Source organism: Neofelis nebulosa, chromosome X (genome assembly GCF_028018385.1).
Source record: "Neofelis nebulosa isolate mNeoNeb1 chromosome X, mNeoNeb1.pri, whole genome shotgun sequence".
Taxonomy (NCBI): Eukaryota; Metazoa; Chordata; class Mammalia; order Carnivora; family Felidae; genus Neofelis; species Neofelis nebulosa.
In genome coordinates, this window is record NC_080800.1 from 21,480,976 (window position 1) to 21,505,240 (window position 24,265).

Genomic DNA, 24,265 nt, shown 5'->3' on the forward strand with positions numbered 1-24,265 from the left:
CAATTGAAAAACAGGTGTAATATTGCTGTCCAGTGTCTGTATTCATTCATCAGGTTTCACTAGGTGCCTCCTGTATGTTTGATGCTGTGCAGGTGCCAGGGATATGATGGTGAAGAAAGCAGACAGGGACTCTGCCTGCAAATATAAATATAAATATATATATATATATATTAATATATTACATATATAATTATATATATTATATTATATATATATAACTAAATACATAATATATTATATATTATAATATATTATATATATTATATATTTTATATATATATATATATATATATATATATATATACACACACACACACACACACACACATATATATATTACTCAGCCATAAAAAAGAATGAGATCTTGGAGCACCTGGGTGGCTCAGTTGGTTGAACATCCAACTTTGGCTCGGGTCATGATCTAGCGGTTTGTGAGTTCGAGCCCCATTTCAGGCTTGCTCATGTCCACACGGAGCCTGGAGCCTGCTTCAGATCTTCTGTCCCTCTCTTTCTGCCCCTCCCCTGCTTATGTTCTTTCAAAAATAAAAATAAAAAACATTAAAAAAAATGACATCTTGAAATTTACAGCAACATGGATGGATCTAGATGGTATGATGCTAAGTAAAATAAATCAGACTAAGAAAGACAAATACCATGTGATTTTCATTCATAGGTGGAATTTAAGAAACAATTACTTATTTAAAAAAATAGCTTTGAGATACAGTTCACCCATTGACGCTATTAAGTTAAGTACTTTTTAGTATGTTCACAGAGTTGTGTAAATATCACCATGATACTTTTTAGACATTTTTGGAAAGCAAAATCCTGTACCTGTTAGGAGTCACTCCCCCTTCTCCTCCACCTGCCCAGCCCCTGGCACCCCCTAACCTACTTTCTATCTCTGTGGATTTGCCAATATATTCTGGACCCTTAATATCAATGGAATCATGTAACATGTGACCTTCGGTGAGTGGTTTTTGTAACTTGTAATAATGTTTTTGAGGTTCACCCATGTTGTAGCCTGTGTCAGCGTTTCATTCCTTTTTATGACCAAATAATATTCCATTGCACAGTTCTAGCACATCCTGTTTTTTCATTCATCAGCTGTCAGCCATTTGAGTTGTTTAGGCTTTTTGGCTCTTATAAAAATGCTGCTGTCAGCATTCATGCACAAGCTTTTGTGTGGATCTAGGTTTTCACTTCTCTTGGGAGTGGATTGCTTGGTCATACCACGACTGTGTTCAGCTGTTTGAGGAACGGTCCCATCGTTTTTCAAGGTACCTGCAACACTTTACATTGACTGTGCATGAGGGTTCTATCTGCTTCTTTTTAAAAATTTTTTTTAACCTTTATTCATTCTTCAAAGACAGAGACAGAGCATGAAAGGGGGGGAGGGGCAGAGAGAGAGGGAGACACAGAATCAGAAGCAGGCTCCAGGCTCCGAGCTGTCAGCACAGAGCCAGACATGGGGCTCGAAACCACAAACCGTGAGATCATGACATGAGCTGAAGTCGGATGCTTAACCGACTGAGCCACCCAGGCACCCCTCTATCTGCTTCTTAAAGCAGCTTTCTAGCAGTGTTTAAGCACTGCCTTCCATGTCGCCACCTGGAGTCACTAGGAATCTGTGATGTGTTTCACCTTTTCTCACTGCTGGCTTCACACACGGGTATATGGGTTTCCACTCATCTCTGGGCTTTCACTTCTCCAAAATAGTGTGCTATGGGCTCTTCCCCATTCTCTTTTATCCTTGGGGACCTACACTGTTTTCTTCTTTATTCATTTGTTCTCATTTTAATGACGTTTCAGGATGTATTAGAGGTAACCACATGTGTTCAACCTACCAGTTTAAACTGGAAATGCCTTCAGTTTCTTCTCTTCCTTTTAAATTCATATAAATTTTAATGCATCTTATTTAACACAACATTTAGAATATAATCCCATTAAATTTTTAAAAAATATTTATTTATTTTTGAGACAGAGAGAGACAGAGAGAGACAGAGCATGAATGGGGGAGGGTCAGAGAGAGAGGGAGACAAGCAGGCTCCAGGCTGTCAGCACAGAGCCCGACGCGGGGCTTGAACTCACGGACTGTGAGATCATGACCTGAGCTGAAGTCGGACGCTTAACCGACTGAGCCACCCACGTGCCCCAAATATAATCCCATTTTATAAGGAGGTCTTTATCACTCTATCTTTTCCTGTTTGTTTTCCTATCTCTTTTTTTCTCTCTCTAATCTACGTACATCCCTACCCATCTCTCTGTCCCATCTCTACAGTCATAGAAGTTTGGCATATTGTTCACTGTGTTTAACAATGTTTATTTTTGTTTGATGTGATTTGGAGTAAGTCTTTGCTTTTTGATACTTTTCTCTATGGCTTATCTTTTTTATTTTTTTAAAAAGAGTTTCTTTTTAAAATTTTTTTAAATTTTATTTTAGAGAGAGAGAGGGGACGTGAATAGGGGAGAGGGACGGAGGGAGAGAGAAAGAGAATCCCAAGCAGGCTCCATGGTCAGTGTGGAGCCCAATGCGGGGCTCGATCCCATGACCCTGGGATCATGACCTGAGCTGAAATCAAGAGTCGGATGCTCAACCGACTGGGCCATTCATGTGTCCCGCTATTGCTTATCTTGAAAAAACATAATAAGCATGGATGAATTTTATAAAAAAATGATAAAAATCATTATGTAAAAAAATCTAAAACTTGGTGTCCTGGAAGTTAAGGCAGTAGGATGCCTCAAAGAGAGCACAAATAACAACATCAAATAGAGTAGAGAAATTGAAGAGGGTGAAGATTGAGAAACAATCATTATTTCTCCAATTGTAGGCTCTGGATCCTTGTTTTCAAATGGCACCTTTCATTTTGGTCTCACAGGGCAGGGCGTGTATAGTATACATACACCATGTCATGCTTAATAAGTAACAGGGTAAGTAGTATCTCTAAAGACTCATATTCAGCTGTCTCTGAGGTTAAGGAAAACTGTCCTTACAAAAATAAAGCTATGATTTGGCCTAATTTCTCAGAATGGCATAAAAATCACATAAGAAACATTTTCAAGTAAAACCTGTTACATAATGTGTTTCTTGGTCTGCCACTATGACGAATGCCAATGTGAATGTGCATGCCTTGAACATACTGGATCAAGAGATAAATGTTTCTGAGGTGGAGAAATTCAGTGTCACCCCCTCAGGAAACCTTCAGTATCAAGGGCCGGGTAAAATGGAGCGCAACAGAAGAAGGAAACAAACGAGAACGGGCACTCTTGTTAAGCAGTGACTTTACCTCTCAGACTGGGCTTGCGTAGGATCACACCTCACCAGTTTTGAGCCCTGAGCTTAGGAAAGAAAAATAACTTTGTCACCACCTAGCTGAAAGTCACAGGGAAAAATTCATTGCTATGCATAGAGGCCTGAAATCCAAACCCTAGTATGGCTCACCCTGAGGAAGAGCAGACTAACTCCTCTGCTTACTCCATTTTTCTTTATATGCTTTTAATTGTGGGCTTTGTCACCTGTTCATTCTATTCTAATTCCAGTGATTTTCTAGACATCAATAAACTGTCATCTACAATAGTGCAGAAAGGATGGTCTAGGATCCACCATCATTAGGGGCGCCTGGGTGCTCAGTCGGTTAAACATCCCACTTCGGCTCAGGTCATGATCTCACAGCTCGTGAGTTCGAGCCCCGCCTTGGGCTCTGTGATGACTGCTCAGAACCTAGAGCTTGCTTCAGATTCTGTGTCTCCCTCTCTCTCTGCCCCTCCCCTGCTCGCACTTTCTGTCTGTCTCTCTCTCAAAAGTAAATAAACATGAATTTAAAAAAAATTTAAAAAAAGAAATGACTATTGTAAGCCTCACCCCAGACTTACTGAATCAGAATCTCTGGGGTGGGACCTATGAATATGCATGTCTATTAGTTCTCTAGGTATGGACCAAAAGTCTACCAGATATTATTTGGGATAACTGGTGAAAATCATTTTCTGAATAGCGGTGGGAGACAATTCTTCATGGGTCTCTTATTTTTGCACATCTCGTGAGTAGAGGCACTGTTGGACCTTTGTTCTGGACTCTCTTTCCGAGGATGTCTGTACAGCAAACCTCCTTGGAAGATACAGATCACAGCCCTTTGGAGAAGAAGGCAGATTTGCTTACTGTCCAGTAGAATAAAAATCTTTTCTCCCACTGGGACAAAGAGCAGGCATGCTGGCTTCCCATTATACAAGATTCAGGTTCCCTAAGCTTGGGGATCCTCATCTGTGGTGCATACCCACTGCAGGCAAGGATCCATTGGAGCCCTTCTGTGTCACCCCGTGGGTCATGTGGGTAAGAGGAATTGACACAAACTTGAGACTCATGCGGCAGGCTGTACTGTGGGTAATCAAGTCCTTTGTGCTTTGATCCGGGGTTCTCCTGCCTTCTGTCAGCACCTGTGAAACTGGCAGGTTAATTTGTCAGCTTGAAAGTAGGTTACCTCAGACCATTCTCAGACCATAATCTCAGACCATTCTCAGTTCTCAGGAAATGGGTCCTTACTGACCTAATGTGGAACAAGGTATGTTTTGTTTTAGAAATGATTGCTTTAGGTTAGAGTATAGAATTTCTAGGCATTCCCTATGGAAATATAAGATCATCTGGAAAGTATGGTGTTAGCCATTCATTTTATCAGGTCTTGAGAAAATGAAAGATGGCTTTAAAGAATTGAAAAGTGGACATATCTTGAATAGAGATACAAGGGAGATGGTCAGGCTCCAAGGGATTGCCCCATAGTGGGAAAGGCCCAGAAGATACACTTTCATGCTCTGAAATTTTGCCTGGAGCCTCCTCTGCCAGCTTCCATCTCAGCTGGACACACAATGCACACTGATTTCCTATAATTCCCTTTCTCATTCACAGTGAATCAAGGGCATCTGCTGGCAACGCTGTGGATTCTGTTGTTTGCAAACAGCAAGTAAACATCATCCATTGTCTGGGCTTTTTGGAATGGAAGTTGTTATAACATGGGCACTAAGAAGGTTTGCTACGCAGTGAGACAAGAAGAACGGGAAAAGAGGCTGAGAAAAACCACGAAGAGGACAAAAGGGGAATTTCTGTGATCACTGATTTGTGCTGAAGCAAAATTGACCCAAATCCATTCTTGGGAATCCCTTCACTTTGATAAGTCCACATATGAAATGACACACAAGTGGTAAAGAAATATTTCTTATAAAGCATAAATCAGATACTTGAATTAGGAAGCACAGTCCTAGTGACCTGGAATGGAGTTTCTGGGTCATTATACATTTCAGTTAACTGAGGACTTTAAATATGGAGACCATAATTTTTGCATCCCAAATTGGGACATATGGTCTGACAAACACATGTCTATTTACACAATGATAGAAAACGTGAAACTGAGATGGTCCTGGAAAAGCCAGAATGGTCACGATACAGTGAAATCATACACATTTTAACCATGTTACAATTATTAGTTGATGAAATACACTTAATACAGATTATGTGTCTGTTGAATCAATGACCTCAGGGTCATGTGAACACCAATGAAAAAAATTTTTAATATTAGGCTATTTTAATTGATATCTATTTTGGACAAATGGTACTTAGGTGGATACAGGTTTGGGTTTGGGTTTTGGTTCTTTGGTTTAACTGTGGTCGTACTTCTCTCTGAATGGTTCTCTGAGAAATGATGAAGATTTTCATTCAAAAGCTTTCTATCATGTCTGAGGATTTAGTTGCGAATTCATTTCTGATCTGAAGTCTTGTTTCATATGGATTTCCAAAGTGACTGAAATAGTGATAATAGTAATAGCAAAAATAAAATAGTACTGTCCGTGAAAGCAGAGATGGGGCCATCCTGTCCACATATTCTCTCTTCATCTTGTTAGTACTTCGCATTACAGAGCGTTCATGTCTCCCAATTATTCCAACATCTCCCAGGGCCCTCTCATTAGTGAAATGGAGGCACCTTTGCTCACCTACATTGGTTCAAATGGACATGAGCTTTGTTTGTTCTCTTAGGCCTGAATACCATTTTTTTTTTTACATTTAAAAATGAGGTTTTGAAGGTAAGTAACGCCTCTTGTTTGCACATAGGCTAGTTATATGAGCATTATAAAATGGCCACTCTCTGTTTCCTTACTTGGTAAGTTTATTTCCTGGTGGTCTTATATTTTTCAAAGCAGTATTTCACTAAATCTTGGTTACTTCCCATGTACCTCATTCAGTAAACTTTTGTTGAACTCTCAGACTCAGTCACATCTGTCATAATATCTCTTAAAATTTTTTTTAATGTTTATTAATTTTTGAGAGAGAGAGAGAGAGCGAGCCACCCAGGAACCCCATAATATCTCTTTTAATCTCAAAATGAACTTTCTTAGGTGGGTGTTATTAATCTCCTTTACAGATGGGGAGCCCTGGGCTGGCACAATTTGGTATATGGTTCCAGGTCATGCTTGTCCAAGGTCATAGAGTCAGGAGAATCAAGATAAGAATTAAAATATTTTCACCTGTCTTCTGTTTGTTCCAAAAGATCAGAGGGTCTTCTTATGAATGGAATGAGACTATCCCTCCGTGAGTTGGTCAAGAAAAAACAGGAACACATTAAACAATTCAAGATACTCAATATCTGTTTGTATCAAAAGATTGGCCTAGCAAGTGTTAAGGGGTGAAGTCCATGTGGGCTATGGTAATCAGAGATGGGGTCTGGCTAAGTGCATAGAAAAGAGGAAAAGGGAGGCTTGCTTGACTGAAAGAAAAGCATCAGCAAATAGGTTGAGTTACGGTTGGGCACGTGATTTGTGGGCAAATTAAACGTCTTCCAGACATGAATCATTTGAATTATTTCATAAATACATTTTTCAGTACTTAGAGCGTTTGCCCTGGATACTTTATGGACTAAGATGGTATGAAATTAAACAAAGCACAGAAGGAGAACCTGGAGATATTTCTGTTAAAGTGCAGAAAACCAGAATGGTGGTTGCTTAGCTTGACAGACAGGTGACCATGTACATATAAAAACATGGGGTTATAGACAAGGCAGGTTAAACAAGGTGTGTTTAATGGCAGGTCTGCACCGTGAAAGTAGGATCTTTGTTTTTAATTTTATCTCATTGAATACAAGCATATTATATATTCCACTTGCAATCATTTGCTCCGCAGTTTATCCATTGACATGCACACACACGCATGTGAGCAGATGTTTTCTAGTACCTTTGGCAGAAGAATTTAGTGCCTTGTACACATCACACCTGCCATGTCATGCTTATTGATTGAACGATTCAGCTTGCTGAAAGGTACCGGGTGAGATATTAATTTTAAAATGAAAGCCTTCACATCTGCTAATGCCTGTCAGTCTCTGGAGTGAATGTGCCATTCGAGCCAACGGAAGTGGGCAAAAGCAGCCTTCATGGGTAGGGCTGACAAGTTATTTTGAGTCTGCTGAATTACCTTTATTGTTGCCCGGTACTTAAAGGCAGACCTCTCCTTCCATTAAACTCCGGCGCTCAAAATAGCTCTAGTGGTTTGGAGCTCGTCTTCCTGGGTTTTCAGATAAATGGAATATTTGTGGTAGTTGAGCGATAAATGGTGAGATAATGGTGTTTTACAGGCAGTGAAATGACAAGGTCAGTTTTAATTAAGCTGAGATCAACCTCAGTCTGTATCGCACACTTCTGATTAGGTTATTTCAAATTAACATAAGTTTTTGGAGACTTCGCTGAAGTCAGTGGTGTTAAACACCAGCTGTGCTGGCAGAGAAGCGTGGGATATGAGAAGGAGATAGCATTCACATTGAAATTAGCACTTGGCACAATATAATTCTCTGATTGCAAACTATGTGGAGTTGCCTGTGCTAATTGGTTGATTTTATTTGAAGCAGATGTTGTTAGCTTTCCCACTAATGATCTGGAGAGAAATTCTTTTGAAAGACATGCCATGTTAGGATCTCTGCAGTATAATAAGCTAATTACAACTTTAAGTACTTGCAGTAATTAGCACAATGTGTATAAAGTGTTCCTGATCTTTTCACCCTGCCGCATTATTGTCAGGGCAGCTTGAAAAACAAAAAGGAACGCTAGATGGATTGAGTCTCTCTGGTCTAGCCTCTTCGTTTCCCAGACTTCTGCGCTAAAGAGATAATGAACTCAACTTAAATCCTTCTCTTTCAGGCACGTCAAAAAGGTTTAGTGCCAATCCCCATCCTACAACACCCAAAAAACGTAGAGTGAAATTGGCCAAACTAAAATGTTACTTCGCACACAAATGCCTCCGGGGCCCGTGAGGTCTTCATCACGTTAGCAAACCGAAGTATTGGGGGACGCCATTGGCATATTTATCAAGTGTTCATTGTTTTTGTTGTTTGCCAATTCGGTCCAAGGATCAAACCTGTATTTTACTTGAGAACATTGCCCTATTATAGTTCCAAGCCAAAACGCTAACCTCCCTGTGTAGAACGTTTTACATGCTTGATATTTCTGTAAGCCTAAAATCTAGTCTTTCTATATTTTTCCAAACCAAGTTGTTACATATTTAGCTTATAGTAATTATGGGAGTGAAGACATAATAGTAGATGTGGGGAATGGGAGCCAAAGGGAAAAAAACGAATTGGGAGGAAAAGACACTGCTCTTAATAAGAGTGAACCTGACTTTTGAGGCCGGCGACTAAAATTCTGGTATCTCTGTGAAGGCACGAAGTTGACCACTAGGAAATAACTTATAGTAAGATGTTACTATTTCAATGGTTCTTTGTGGTCTTTTTAAGAGAGTTTCAGAGTTTAGGTTTTTAAGATGACTTCATAAAGTTAAAAATGCAGCCATCCAAAATGGAGCCTTCTCCTGGAACATGTCAATGTATCGAAGCTTTTATGTTTTCTTATGGCTTTCTCTGATTTCAGGATACTTCTGGGAGCGGCAGAGACTGAACAAGTTCTCCTTGTAAAGTACCTCTGAACAAGTTGGATAGCTCCCATGGCTCTAGTTTCTGGAGAGTAGGCAACTTGATATCATATTCTGAACTCGGCTGCAGAAATAAGGCAGAAAGTTCCCTTATTCGCACCTCTAGTGCTGTTGTCTCACTGGTTCTGGGATTGAAAACTGAGATTTCTGTGGTTGCTGGATTTTTGTCAACCTCCAATGATGTAGAGTTTCACGAGATAAATAGCCAGGCTCCTGATAAATTCAACAGGTTATATCCTAAAGAAAAGAGTCAAAAAAAATAGTGCAGTTATTTGAGAAAGGCAGAGAGAGAGAGAGAGCACTGCCAGAGATGTGCCCTCTCAAACTATGAAAAGAAAGGAAGGTTGTAGATTTTAAAGGATTCTAATACTTTAAACACTCTCCATGAATAAAAATAAATGTTTTAGGGGGATGAAAATTTATTGCTATAAGTAATAAAAAATTTTTAACAGAAAAGACCCTGTTTATTCCTAAATTTCTGGAACCTCAGGTGCTTAGTGGAACTCGCTGAGGGAAATAATTATGCTCAAGCCCAACATTCGAGGACGGAGTTGAGACCTAGGGCCCAGATTTTATCCCTGGCACAGTGTCTGGCATGTCTTAGGCACATAATCAATGGCAAAGGGATGAATGATTTTGGTGCAAAGTTAGTGACTCATTCTTTGTCCCTGCCATGAGGTTTGGTGAGTTTCTACCCTCCGGGAAGTATTGTCATGAATTAGAACTACTCGAAATGCCGTTCATATATAGTTATTTGACTAAGTGCTGTGAAGATACTCATGAGTGCTTTAGTACAAAAGGTTAAAAGCACACACTGGGTGTTAGTTTTGACCTCGAGCATCCTTATTGATAGAACTTAAAAGTCATTTATGGGGGCGCCTGGGTGGCTCAGTCGGTTAAGCCTCCGACTTTGGCTCAGGTCACGATCTCACAGTCTGTGAGTTCGAGCCCCGCGTCAGGCTCTGGGCTGATGGCTCAGAGCCTGGAGCCTGCTTCCGATTCTGTGTCTTCCTCTCTCTCTGCCCCTCCCCCATTCATGCTCTGTCTCTCTCTGTCTCAAAAATAAATAAAAACGTTAAAAAATTTAAAAAAAAAGTCATTTATGGCTCTGGAAGAGATTAACTTACTTAGTAATGGAGACTCTACCAGAGTAACAGAAACTTATTTGACAATAAACTGATGGATTTACATTATTTGGTCAGTAAGGACCCTTTATTATTATCTCGTTTTTGTTTACTTAAACCCAAAGCTTCTATTACTTACTCCTAATGTAGTACCATGGTCGTAGACATATACGCTAGGTTCCTAACAAAAATTTTTTTGCCCTCACTATAGTCTGTCTTTTTATGCTTGAGAAAAGGTGAAGTTGCCAAACTATAGCTAGAAGTTTGCAATATAATAGTGTATATACATATGATATTGTATATTTATTACATATCATCTCAGTTATAGATGTATATATAACATATTGCGTATATAATGTTGCATATTACGCTATAAACTATCTATCATATAGGTTTAAAAAATCTGTCTGTCACCTTTCAAGAGAGGTCACCATTGGAAAAACCATAACCAGACCAGATGATCAACATTATAACAGTATTGTGTTCTGGTAACACTTATGTGGAAAGAGTTAACAGCTAATCCATTCCTTTTTTTCATACACTTTTTCACGAAAAGAGAATAGTCTGATACACAGAAGGGAAAAGTGATGTTTTTAAACCTTTCAGCTTTCTAGGACTGAAGAGTTTTCCTAAAGAGAAGGTCCCCAGCTCTCAGGGGAGTCAGCAGATTGAGACGTGACCTTTTGTAATACATCTGCTCACTGCTGGCCCTCCGCCTTCCAACACGGCACTCCACTGTCCTGTCAGGGTCTAATGAAGCATGCAGCTCCATGAGACTGATTCCTGAGATGCCAGCAGGAGTGGTCATTTCTTTTACTTCCAAATGTGCAAAGTGGGGACCAGAAACCCTATTTGATTGTTGGGAAATAATTAAAAACTAACTCCAGATTTTAACATCAAAGAACTGAGGTTGTTTGATCTTCAGAGGATACAGCAATTATATATGAAAATCTCTTTCATATAAGATTTAAAAAAAAAAAAGTCACTTGCATGCCTTCATCTTTGTCTCCTGTAGATTGCCAGGATAGGACTAAATAATATCATTTGAAGAACAGATTCTCCCCCCATTCCCCAATACATTTTTCTTTTTTTCCATAAAAAAAAAAACTTGAAAAACAAACTCCCTGAGGCACCAGAAGCAGGAGTAAGTGGGGTGGTTTGGCTGCAGACCAGAACAGCACAATGGGTTTCTGTTTCCTTTCTGTTCATCGCTTCCCCCCTTCCCACCAAAGCACACACAAAGCTCTGCATGACTTTCTGGTTTCAGGCTCCAGTTTTGCAATTTTTTCCGCCGTGTGCTGGGAAGAAATTGAAATGCAAAATTATATCCCCCGAAACAATCATATTGTTTTGGGAGCCTAGGAAGGAGAGGTACAGGGATGAGTTTTTCTTTTTTTTTCCTTGAAAGAAGAGGGGGGCTGCTATGAGCCACAATACCCATCCCTTGCTGCTCCATGAACCTCTCTGGTTTTTTTTTTATAACTCTTATTTAATTTTGCAAAAAAAAAAAGAGTCGCTTAACCACTGAGAAAATTGTGCAGAGGAAAGAAAATTTCTTCCTGATGAGGGATTATGCTCAGCCGAGATGCAATAATATACTGTGTCGCTTGTTTCTATCTGCTATTTTCTCTCCTCTGGGCATACCCCATTTCACATATACATCCCGTAAGTCACTGGATTGAGAGTTTGGCGGACCCACAAGTGCAGAAGGGGTAATTTCAGCTCTAGTCATAGCAGGTAATGTATTTGGCAAAGAAGGTCTCAGTATTGCTTCAAGGAAGTTGAAAATGACTAATGCAGTGACTAACAGTAGCATCCAAAACAAAAATATAGTTCTGCACTACAGTAAGAATGAGTGACCTTCTTGGCTTGGAAGAGGGAGGCGAGAGGGCGGAGGAATCTTTGAGAGGAAGATTTCAGAACAAATAGACCTATAATGTTGGTATTTAAGTGCAATTTACTCATTCGCTTCAGCAGATAAAGTCTTAATATGCCTGTCATCTGTGGGCAGAGCCTGAAGAATTATAAGCATTAATTTGTTTTAAATAATTTGAAAAAGAACAGTTTTCTTAAACACTATAGTCATCTAAGTAAAAATTTAAAATAAATCTCTTTATCTTTCATAAAATAATCTCTGCCTACAGGTCTTTTTTTAATGGTTAGATTTTAAAATGATAAATAATGTGTGCTTAAAAAAATCTTGCTGCATTGGTTGCCTCAGCATCAACTATACTTCCCCCAAGTGCTGAAGCCAGGGAAACTGTGGTTTAAGTCTGCGTCTGCTCCCTGCTTAGCCAGCCCCAGCAAGGTGCCTGCCCTATGGCACGGGTTTGAGGACACACGTGGGATGAGCTAGGTGAGTATGTGATGTAAACCCGTGGTGGACTTACATCTTTCTGTGCTTCTGTCTAGTGTCAGGCCTTTGATGAGATGAAATAGACTTCCTGTTTTTTGGATTCATCCCTTTGTTGCTTTGTTTGCCTGGAAACTTACTTCAGTGAAATGGTGTCATCTCTAGTATGAAGAGACTGGACACTTTGGGACTACTCATTCAGCACAGGGATTTTTATTGGAGATTCAAGGGTGAGGATCCCCAGTAATGGATGAAACATTGTGTATATCATGAACATTTTGTGGCAATGAGGTCCATAACTTTTACTCCAAGATTTATGAGTTAAGAAGTAGAGTATTTGATTCTGATCATTACTCTGAGACAAAGGTAAATTATCAATAGTACTTTATACCTGACTTCACTGAGACTTATGGAAGTTGAGTCACAAGTTTGAAGCGTGGATGTCTAATCCAGTAATCTTTCCCTATGCGATTAAGGCCATTACTTTCCTTGGCTTTCAAACAAGTTGGTTTTAATCTATGCAAATACTCCCCCCTCTAGGAAGTATAGGTTAATCTCCTGGTCTACCCAAGTTTGGGCTAGATATAGCATCTTGGTTCTAAATAATAGATTACAGAAAGGAAAAAAAAATAGTACATTTACAGCACAGAAACCTGGCTAATACTACATTAACCAAGTGAGGAAAGTTAATATGTTCGTTGACATCATAGGGATATCATGTCCCTCTCTAATACGATGTAACTTGAGAAGGGCACATCATCTCGATGATGTTCTTCCTTAAAACCCTTAACCCAGTCTAATCATGAGAGAAACATCAGAAAAATCCAGGGATTTTTTTTATGGGATACCAGGTCAGGACTCCTCAAGACTGTCAAAGTCATAAGGAATAAGGAAAAACTGAGAAACTGTCACAGACCAGAAGAGACTGGGGAGTCATGAAAAATAAATGCAATGTGGTATCGTGGACTGGATCCTGGAACAGAAAGAGAACATTAATGGCAATGTACCAATGTTGGTTTCTTAGTTTTGACAAATACGTGATGGAGATGTAAGATGTTAGCAAAGGGCTACATTGGTTGAGAGGATATAATAGAACTCTCTATTACCTGTATTTTCTAAAATTATTCCAAGGTAAAAAGTTAATTTTTAAATGTTGGTTGAACCTAAAAAGATGAACACAGGCTCCACTCATATTTTGTTCCTAGCTTGACCAGAGTAAATGTCCCCTTCTGTAGAAATCCTTCCGTATGGCATTACATACTAATCCACTAACAGAATTAATGGTACTCTCCTTGGGGCTATGAGAGTCATTATTGCCTAGTTGTTATGAGTTTGGACTCCTGGGTCTGGACTGCTGGGGTCTGAAGCCAGGCTCTACTTCTTACCAGTTGTGTGACTTTCAGCACGTTACTTGATGTTTCCATGGATTAACTATTACCTCATAGGGCTGTTGTGTGTGTGTAATTTGAAGTCACACACTAAAAGTTCTTAGAATAGTGCTGGTACATAGTAAGTACTCAATAAGTAGGGGTGGTGATGATGATGACGACATCCCCAAAGCATTGTTTTCATAACACTGTCATATGACATCCACTTGCTTACCCCTACTTCTTTTAGATGGTGAGATCCTTGAGGACAGAAACCATGTTTTACTTATCTTTATATCCCCATGCCTGATAAATAGTAAGTACTTGATAATTATTGATCAAATGGATGCTTGGTTAGTTGGAACCTGAGTTGCCTCATCTGGGACTTGGATATGACCTTTTATCACTGCTGCCAGATTCCAGGATCAGGTGGGACACAATTACCAATGAATCATCACTCTTTAGAGCTCTGTTAGGTTCAGTGAGGAATGCAAAGACATATATCTGAGGTCTCTACCCCGTAGAAACTCACTATCATATGTACTCCAATAAATATATCTTAATTTATTTGAAAATGACATAACTCTAGGTTGAACAATGCTAAGTAAGGACAAATGCTTGAGTTCTAAGAAGGTAGAGATTATAGGAAAACATGATAAATTAAGAGAATACAGGGTAATTCATTTATGTAGAACACTGAACAAACTTAACTCTCTGCAGAGTATGAGAGAAAATGAGTTAAATTTGTAAGAAGCCAACCAAAGTTTGTAAAACGTTCTTAGACATTCTAGAAGTATGGAGGTCCTGTTTTAGATTTATTGTGGTCTTATTTCATTATTGAGAGAGAATTTAAATAATTTAAGACTTTTACTTACATGTAGAGGGACTTCTTTTTTTATGATAATGTGTTCAGAAATGAGTTATACCGATATTAATAACAACATGTGGAACTGAGCTTGGTTCTCCTTAAAATTTTTTTTTTGGTAGAATAGGCTTTTTAAATGTTTATTTATTTTGAGAGAGAGAAAAAGAGAGAGGTGGGGGTGAGGGGCAGAGAGAGGGAGGGAGACAGAGAATCTCAAGTAGGCTCTGCACTGTCCGCTTAGAGCCTGATTCGGGGCTCAAACTCATCAACTGTGAGATTATGACCTGAGCTGAAACCAAGAGTCGGATGCTTAACCTACTGAGCCACCTCGGCACCTCGATTGAGCTTGGTTCTGAAATAAATGTAACACTGTCACTATAAAATGTACTGGAATGGTTGTAGCCAAACAAAAACAAAAACAAACAAACAAACAAAACCAAAAAACCAAAAGGAAGGGAGGGGAAGCATGGATTTCTTTGAGACTTGTGTTCTCTTTTGACAATGCCAAGTTATAACCTTTGAGTTGCCCCTTAACCAGCATCCCTAGGGAAAAAAATTTAATCAGCTTATATTCATCAACTTTAACAAATCTTTTTGCAAATGTTTCTCTCAGTAACCATAGGGTACATTGGGAGTAGGCAGGATGTTCAAAATGCCCGAAGCTACCTGGCCAGAGGATACTACCGTATGTTTGATAACTTAACCTTGCCCTGTTTCGTTATTCCAGGACAGCCAAGAGACAAGTTCACATCCCAGCCATATATTTGCAAGTCCAGATCCTACCCACATAATTCAGGCCCCTGAATTATAGTCTTATATCTTGTAGTCTTTGAGTAAAAGGGATGTAAAAGTAGCTCTTGTAAGCACCATTACTATTCTATCCAAGGCTGTGCATTACCACATGGTCTGGAAGAGATCATCTTAATTTGGGGGACAAAGCTACTTGGCAGTAGATGATATGGCTAATTCTTGAACCCTGCTTTTCAGATTGAATTGCCTGGGGTTGGAACTGACGAGATTTGGCTCATGGAATTCCAGATGCTCTGGAATATAATGGTAATTATAGTGCAAGACTAAATTTTCTGTTCTCATTTGTCTTTTTAAAATACTTTCATTCCTCATTTGGTCTCTTTCACCTAGTATTTAGGGGTTATAACTTCTATGAGCAAAATTTAGTTTTAAATGGAAGAAAATGTAGCTCCTGCTGCGATGGTACTAGTTAATCATAAGTTCATAAAAAAGCTAACATACTGGGTCAGAGAGCCAGCATTAAAATTTGATGCGTTTGGGGAAAATAAATTAAAAAGGTCTGGTAGAAAGCTTGCACTCTAGAGCTTTTTATCTGCCGTCTGTCATCTGAGGCATAAACCTGTGCCCTCATGCGCATCCAATTGCAATGTATCTCTTCTATCTAAAGCCACATAATTACAAGGTTCCATAGTCCCTTGGCAGATTGAATAAAGGGTTACTTTAATTTCTTTAGACTCTAGATGTATTTTGTGTTCTGTAAAGCTACTGTACATGGTTCTGTAGTAAGGCCGATTGTAAGCATTGTTTAAATTAATATTTCTGTTTAGCTCATAATAACCCAAGGCTGGCCCAAGAGCACATAGTGTGTGGTTGCCTTTAGGATGTAAGATGACCTTGTTGATTTTGCTCATTATCATCTTCATTAAGAAGTATCGCATACAAATGGAGTAGTAGACACTCATTAGATGTTTGTGGCCCGGCATCAGGGACATGTTGTCATCTAAACAACCATTCAGCGAGAAGACCCATAACTCATTGCCATTATCAGCCCAAGAGAAGTATGTTGTAGAGCAGTGATAAATGTAGTGGCAAGTAGAGAACATTGCTTCTTTAGCTACGGGACATTTTCTATCACTGTTCTGATTAATCAGGGAGTCATTAGGAAAAGGTTTGAGTTTCAAAAGGGAGGAAGATGGCTTTGTGACCAAGTGTTTAAAAATCAGGGATAGGAAGGTAGGGGTTGTTTAGCAAGCTTCTGTGGTGAAAGCTTGGAGCATGAGGGCCAGGCTGTTTTGCAAGAACTGTGAGGGTTAACGTGGAGGTGAAACAATACTTTTGTAAGATATGACAAAGAACAATACCTCAGCTGCTTTTTGCCCTTTTACATATAATTCAAGACCAGTTTTTAAAGATTGAGTAATGTATAGAATTGTTGAATCATTATGTTGTACAACTGAAACCAGTAGAACACTGTTAATTATACTTCAATTAAAAAGAGAAATTATAGTAATTTCTTTATTTAAATAATTAAATAATTTAAAATAACATTATGGAGAGCACTAAATATACTCAACTGACATACGAAAGAATAAAGTAGAGTTGCAAAGCACTCTGTGGATGTTCAATAAATACTACTTTATGGTGGTAAATGCAATCGGAATAATTTAAGGGCTGGTAAGTACAAGGGATGACAAAAGATTAATGTAATTCCCATTGTTTCTCTTTCAGAAGGGAAGAGTGTGGGATGACAGGCCGCTAGCTTCAAGTCTAGAGATCAGTCAGGCGAGCATTGGCAAAGGGTACATTTTTAGCTTTGCTGAAGAAGGAACAAGGTGAAATGTTCTTACCACGTAAGCTAGACTCTTTAAATGGTTATTTTTTAAGGATTTGGCAACCAAGTACACCTATTTTAACTGTTCTTTTTTGATGCGTTTTGAAAAATATCTACACACAGATATCCACTACCAAAATCAAGATACGGAACATTTCCATGACCCCAAAATGTTGTGCTTTTTCCGAGTCAGTCCCCTATTTATCACTGCCCCCAGGCAACTACTTACCAACTTTCTGTCACTATAGATTAGATTTGCTTGTTTTCATTGTTTACTTGTGTGAGAGAGAAGAGCATGTGGATAAGCAGGGGGAGGGGCAGAGAGAGAGAGGGAGAGAGAGAATCCCAATCGGGCTCCATGCTGTCAGCACAGAGCCCCATATGGGGCTTGGTCTCATGAACTGAGAGATCATGACCTGAGGCCAAATCAAGAGTCAGATGCTGAAGTGAATGAGCCACCCAGGCACTCCTAGATTTGCCTTATTAAAGAGTTTCAGGGGGAGGAGAGTTACGATGGTAGAGTGGTATGGGGACCTGAGCATGTCTCATCCCTGAAACACAGCTAGGTCAGCATCAAACCATTTTGAACACCTAGAAAATTGATCTAAGGATTAATGCAAGAATCTGCATAATTTGAGCCAGAGAAATTGACAGGTACATGGTGTAAGAGGTGAATTGGGGGAGAGAAAAGTTGCGGAGCCCTGGTGGGTAGGGAGCTGTTTTTGCAGAGAGAGGACAGAGAGAGGAAGAGAAAGGGGGAGAGTGCAGCATATCAGGATTTTGCAAGAAAAGCACTCCTCACAAAAGTAGCTGGAGAGAAAGAGTGAAAACACTTGCAGGAGATTGGACAAAACATCTGTTCCCCAAAACCATTGGTGGAGAGAAAGGAGAGGGTTTCAGTACCGCCAGGACTCTATAAACAGTGGAGCGCAGAGTCTGAAGATTCAGAGCTCAGTGCCTGTCAGTGCTCTGGTGAGGAAGTAGGGTGAATCCCCAGGAGCAGGCACTGTGGTCTGAAGAGTCCATGTGCCACACAGGGAGAAGCAGTTCCCCTGCTTGGAGAGCATTTGGTAGAGGCCATATGGCCTCCCTGCAGGCAAAAGTCCCAGTGGACCCCAGAGAGCTGCCACGTTTACTGATACAGGAACAAAGACACTAGAGTGCAGCAAAACCTGGTGCTGGTGTTGTGATTTACCATAAACTCTGAGCCTCTGCCACTGCACAATCATGTGAACATTTTCTGGGACAACCTGGCACCTGGCCATTGCTTGGTGAGACCCTCCCCCAGAGAATCAGCATGGGTCCAGGCCACAGGGGGTTTGGAAACACAGTTCCATCTGAGATAAAACTCTGGAGGGAGGTGCCACATGGCAGGTAGCTTGGACACAGACAGGGTAAAGGCGGAGAGTGGATGGAAGCCCGAGACAAAGGAGAGGTGCTTGATTGCATGTCTGCGAGGGCACAAAATTCCCGTGCCAGAGACTAGAGAGCTGGGTGAAGCCAATTTCACTTCTAGTGCCCGCCTGCACCCTCCAGGCACATCCCCCAGAAGACCAGCACAAATCTCTTTTACCTGCTTAGTCTATGGATCTTAGTCTATGTCCTGCAAAGTTTCAGTTCTAGGGGAAAATGGATGTAACTTCATTCGGGTTTCATTCTGTTTTTTGTTTCTCCATTCATTTTCTTTGCTTCTGTTTTTGTTTATGTTGTTTTCTTTTTGCTTTCTTGTTTCTTCTTCCTTGGATACAGAAAAAGCATTTTTTTTAAACTTAAATTTTTTAAAAAATTTTATTTTATTCTATTTTATTATTTAAAATTTTTTTTTAATTTTCAAAATTTTTTCGCTTTTTTCCCCTTTCTCTTTTTTTCTCCTTTCTGTCAAGCTTCTCTCAACAAACAGATTGAAACACACCTAGGATCTAGCTTCCTTTATTTGACTGTTTTGTTTTTAATTTTTTAATTTTAGTTTTCTCTTTTATTAATTTTTTGTTATTCCTCCAAAATGACAAGACGGAAGAATTCAGCCCAAAAGAGAGAAGAGGAAGAAATGACAGCTGGGGATTTAATCAATGCAGATATAAATAAGATATCTGAACTAGAATTTAAAACCACCATTATACGAATATTAGCGGAGGTTGAAAAAAAGCATAGAAGACACCACAGAGTTCCTTTCTGCAGAGATAAAAGAACTAAAATCTAGTCAGGCTGAAATTAAAAATTGCTATAACCAAGATACAGTCTTGAATGGGTGTTGGGATGTCAAGGATGGATGGTGCAGAGCGGTGAATCAATGATATAGAAAATAAAATTAGGGAAAATAATGAAGCAGAAAAAGAGAGGGGAAACACAGGTAAAAGATCACGATACAAGACTTAGAGAACTCAGCAACTTATTAAAGAGAAATCACATTTGTATCATAGGAGTCCCAGAAGAAGAGAAGGAAAAGGGGCAGAAGGTTTATGTGAGCAAATTATAGCTGAACGTGTTCCTAATCTGGGGAAGGACATAGACATCAAAATTCATGAAGCACAGAGAACTCCCATTAGATTCAACAAAAACCAACCCTTATCAAGGCATATCATAGTCAAATTCACAAAACACACAGATAAGGAAAGAATCGTGAAAGCAGCCAAGGAGAAAAACTCCTTAACTTACAAGGGAAGACAGATTAGGTTTGCAGCAGATCTGTCCACAGAACCTTGGCAGGCCAGAAAGGAGTGGCAGGATATATTCAACGTGCTGAATTGGGAAAATATGCAGCCAACAATTCTTCATCCAGCAAGGCTGTCATCCAGAATAGAAGGAGAGATAAAGAGTTTCCCAGACAAACAAAAGGAGTTTGTGATCACTAAACTGGCCCTGTGAGAAATTTTAAGGGAGTCTCTTTGAATGGAGAAAAAAACTAAACAAAACAAAAAAGGACCAAAAGCAACAAAGACTAGAAAGGACCACAGAACATGACCAAAAACACCAACTCTATAGGCAGCACAATGGCACTAAATTTATGTCTTTCAGTAACCACTCTAAATGTATATGGATTAAATGCTTGAATCAAAGACATAGGGTATCAGAATGGATAAAAAACCAAGACCCATTGGGAGGCCTGGGTGGCTCAGTCAGTTAAGTGTCCAACTTTGGGTCAGGTCATGATCTCATGGTTTGTGAGTTCGAGCCCTGCATTGGGCTCTCTGCTGTCAGCGTGGAACCCATTTTGATTGTTCTGTCCCCCTTCTCTCTGCCCCTTCCCAGCTTGCACTTAAAAAAAAAAAGACTTATCTGTATGCTGCCTATAGGAGACTCATTTTAGACCTCAAGACACCTTCAGATTGAAAGTAAGGGGATGGAGAACCATCTATCATGCTAATGGAAATCAAAAGAAAGCTTATATCAGGCAAACTACGTTTTAAAACAAAGACTGTAACAAGAGATAAAGAAGGGCATTATATCATAATTAAGGGGTCTATCCACCAAGAAGATCTAACAATTGTAAATATTTATGCTCCCACCTTGGTAGAACTCAAATATATAGATTGATTAATCATGAGCATAAAGAAACTCATCAATAGTAATACCCTAATAGTAGGGGACTTCAACACCCCACTTAGAGCAATGGACAGATCATCTAAGCAGAAAATCAACAAGGAAACAATGGCTTTGAATGGCACACCGGACCAGATGGACTTAACAGATATCTTCAGAACATTTCATCCTAAAGCAGAATACATTCTTCCCGAGTGCACATGTAACATTATCCAGAACAGGTCACATACTGGGTCACAAATCAGCCCAAAACAAGTACAAAAAGATTAATACCATACCATGCATATTTTCAGAACAGAATAATATGAAACTTGAAAAAATGTGGAAAGACCACAAATACTTGGAGATTAAAGAACATCCTACTAAAGAATGAATGGGTTAGCCAAGAAATTAAAGAAGAAATAAAAAAGTACATGGATATCAATGACCGTGAAAACACAATAGTCCAAAACCTGTGAGATGCAGCAAAGATGGCCATAAGAAGGAGGTATATAGCAGCCCAAGCCTTGCTAAAGAAAGAAAGGTCTCAAATACACAACCTAACCTTACACCTAAAATAGCTGGAAAAAGAACAGCAAATAAAGTCCCAAACCAGCAGAAGAGAAATAATAAAGATTAGAGCAGAAATCAGTGATACTAAAATTTAAAAATACCAGAAAAGATCAATGAAACCAGAAGCTGGTTCCTTGAAAGAATTAACGAAATTGATAAACCCCTAGCCAGATTGATCAAAGAGAAAAAGGAAAGGACCCAAATAAATAAAATCATGAATGAAAGAGGAGCGATCACAACCAACACCACAGAAATAAACATTAATAAGAGAATATTATGAGCAATTATATGCCAACAAATTGGGCAATCTGGAAGAAATGGACAAATTCCTAGAAACATATACACTACCAAAACTGAAACAGGAAGAAATAGAAAATTTGAACAGACCCATAACCAGTAAGGAAATAGAGTTAGTAATCAAAAATCTTCCAACAAACAAGAGTTCAGGGCAAGATGGCTTTCCAGGGGGAATTCTACCAAACATTTAAAGAAGAGTTAACACCTATTCTCTTGGAGCTGTTCCAAAAAATAGAAATGGAAGGAAAACTTCCAAACTCATTCCATGAGGCCAGCATTACCTTGATTCCAACACCAAAGACCTCACTAAAAAAAAAGAACTACAGGCCAATTTCCTTGATGAGCATGCAACAAGAATATAGCAGATCAAATACAACAATACATTGAAAGAATTATTTACCACAATCAAGTGGGATTTATTCCTGGGCTACCAGGGTGGTTAAATATCCTCAAATGAAACAATGATACATCACATTAATGAAAGGAAGGATAAAAACCACATGTTGGAAAAAAGCATTTGACAAAACGTAGCATCCTTTTTTGATTAAAACCCTCAAGAAAGTAGGGATAGAAGGATCATACCTCAACATCATGAAGACCATATGCAAAAGACCCACAGTTAATATCATTCTCAATGGGGAAAAACTGAGAGCTTTCCCCCTAAGGTCAGGAACATGACAGGGATGCCCACTCTCAACACTTTGTTCACAATAGCACTGGAAGTCCTGGCCTCAGCAATCAGACAACAAAAATAAAGGGCATTCAAATTGGCAAGGAAGAAGTCAAAGTTTTCCTCTTTGCAGACAACATGATAGTCTATGTGAAAAACCCAAAAGACTCCACCAAAAAACTGCTAGAACTGATACATGAATTCACCAAAGTCACAGGATATAAAATCAACATACAGAATTAGGTTGCATTTCTATACACCAATAATGAAGCAGCAGAAAGAGAAATCAAGGAATTGATCCCCTTTACAGTTGCACCAAAAGCCATAAGATACCTAGGAAGAAACCTAACTAACAAGATCTATACACTTAAAACTATAGAAAGCTTATGAGAGAAATTGAAGAAGACACAAAGAAATAGAAAAACATTCCATGTTCATGGATTGGAAGAACAAATATTGTTAAAATGTCTATACTACCGAAAGCAGTCTACACATTCAGTGAAATCCCTGTCAAAATAACCCCAGCATTCTTCACAGGGCTAGAACAAACAGTTCTAAAATTTGTATGGAACCAGAAAAGACCCTGAATAGCCAAAGCAATCCTGAAAAAGAACCAAAGATGGAGGCATCACAATCTCGAATTTCAAGCTGTATCACAAAGCTGTAATCATTAAGACAGTATGATACTGGCACAAAAACAGACACATAGATCAATGGAATGGAATAGAGGATCCAGAAATAGACCTACAAATGTATGCCCAAATGTATGCTTTGTATCTTCAACATAGCAGAAAAGAATACCCAATGGAAAAATGACTGTCCCTTCAGCAAATGGTATTGGGAAAACTGGACAGCTACATGCAGAAGAATGAACCTGGACCACTTTCTTATACCATACACAAAAATAAACTCAAAATGGATGAAAAACCTCAATGTAAGACAGGAAGCCATCACAATCCTAGAGGAGAAAACAGGCAACAACCTCTTTGACCTTGGCCGCAGCAACTTCTTACTAGACATGTCTCCATAGGGAGGGAAACATAAGCAAATATGAACTATTGGGACCTCATGAAGATAAAAAAAACTTCTGCATAGAGAGGGAAACAATCAGTAAAACTAAAAGGCAACTGATGGAATGGGAGAAGATATTTGCAAATGACATATCAGATAAAGCGTTAGTATCAGAAATCTATAAAGAACTTATCAAACTCATCACCCCAAAATCCCAAATAATCCAGTGAAGAAATGGGCAAAGGACACGAATAGATGCTTTTCCAAAGAAGACATCCAGATGGCTAACAGACACATGAAAAAATGCTCAGCCTCACTCATCATCAGGGAAATACAAACGAAAACCACATGAGATATCATCTCACACCTGTCAGAATGCCTAACATTAACAATTCAGGCAACAAGAGATGTTGGCGAGGATGCGGAGAAAGGGGAACCCTTTTGCACTGCTAGTGGGAATGCAAACAGGTGCAGACACTCTGGAAAATAGTGTGGAGGTTCCTCAATATATTAAAAATAGAACTACCCTACGACCCAACAATAGCACTACTGGGCATTTACCCAAGGGATACAGGAGTGCTGATTCAAAGGGACCCATGCACCCCAATGTTTACAGCAGTGCTGTCAACAATAGCCAAAGTACGGAAAGAGCCCAGATGTCCACTGACTGATGAATGGATAAAGATGTGGTTTATATGTACAATGCAGTACCACTTGGCAATGAGAAAGAATCAAATCCTGCCATTTGCAATAACATGGAAGGAACTAGAGGGTATTGTGCTAAGCGAAATAAGTCAGAGACAGACATCATGTGATTTCACTCACATGTGGAATTGGAGAAACTCAACAAATGAACATAGGGGAAGGGAAGGAAAAATAAGATACAAACAGAGAGGGAGGCAAACCTTAATAGAGTTAAATACAGAGAACAAACTGAGGTTTGCTGGATGGGTTC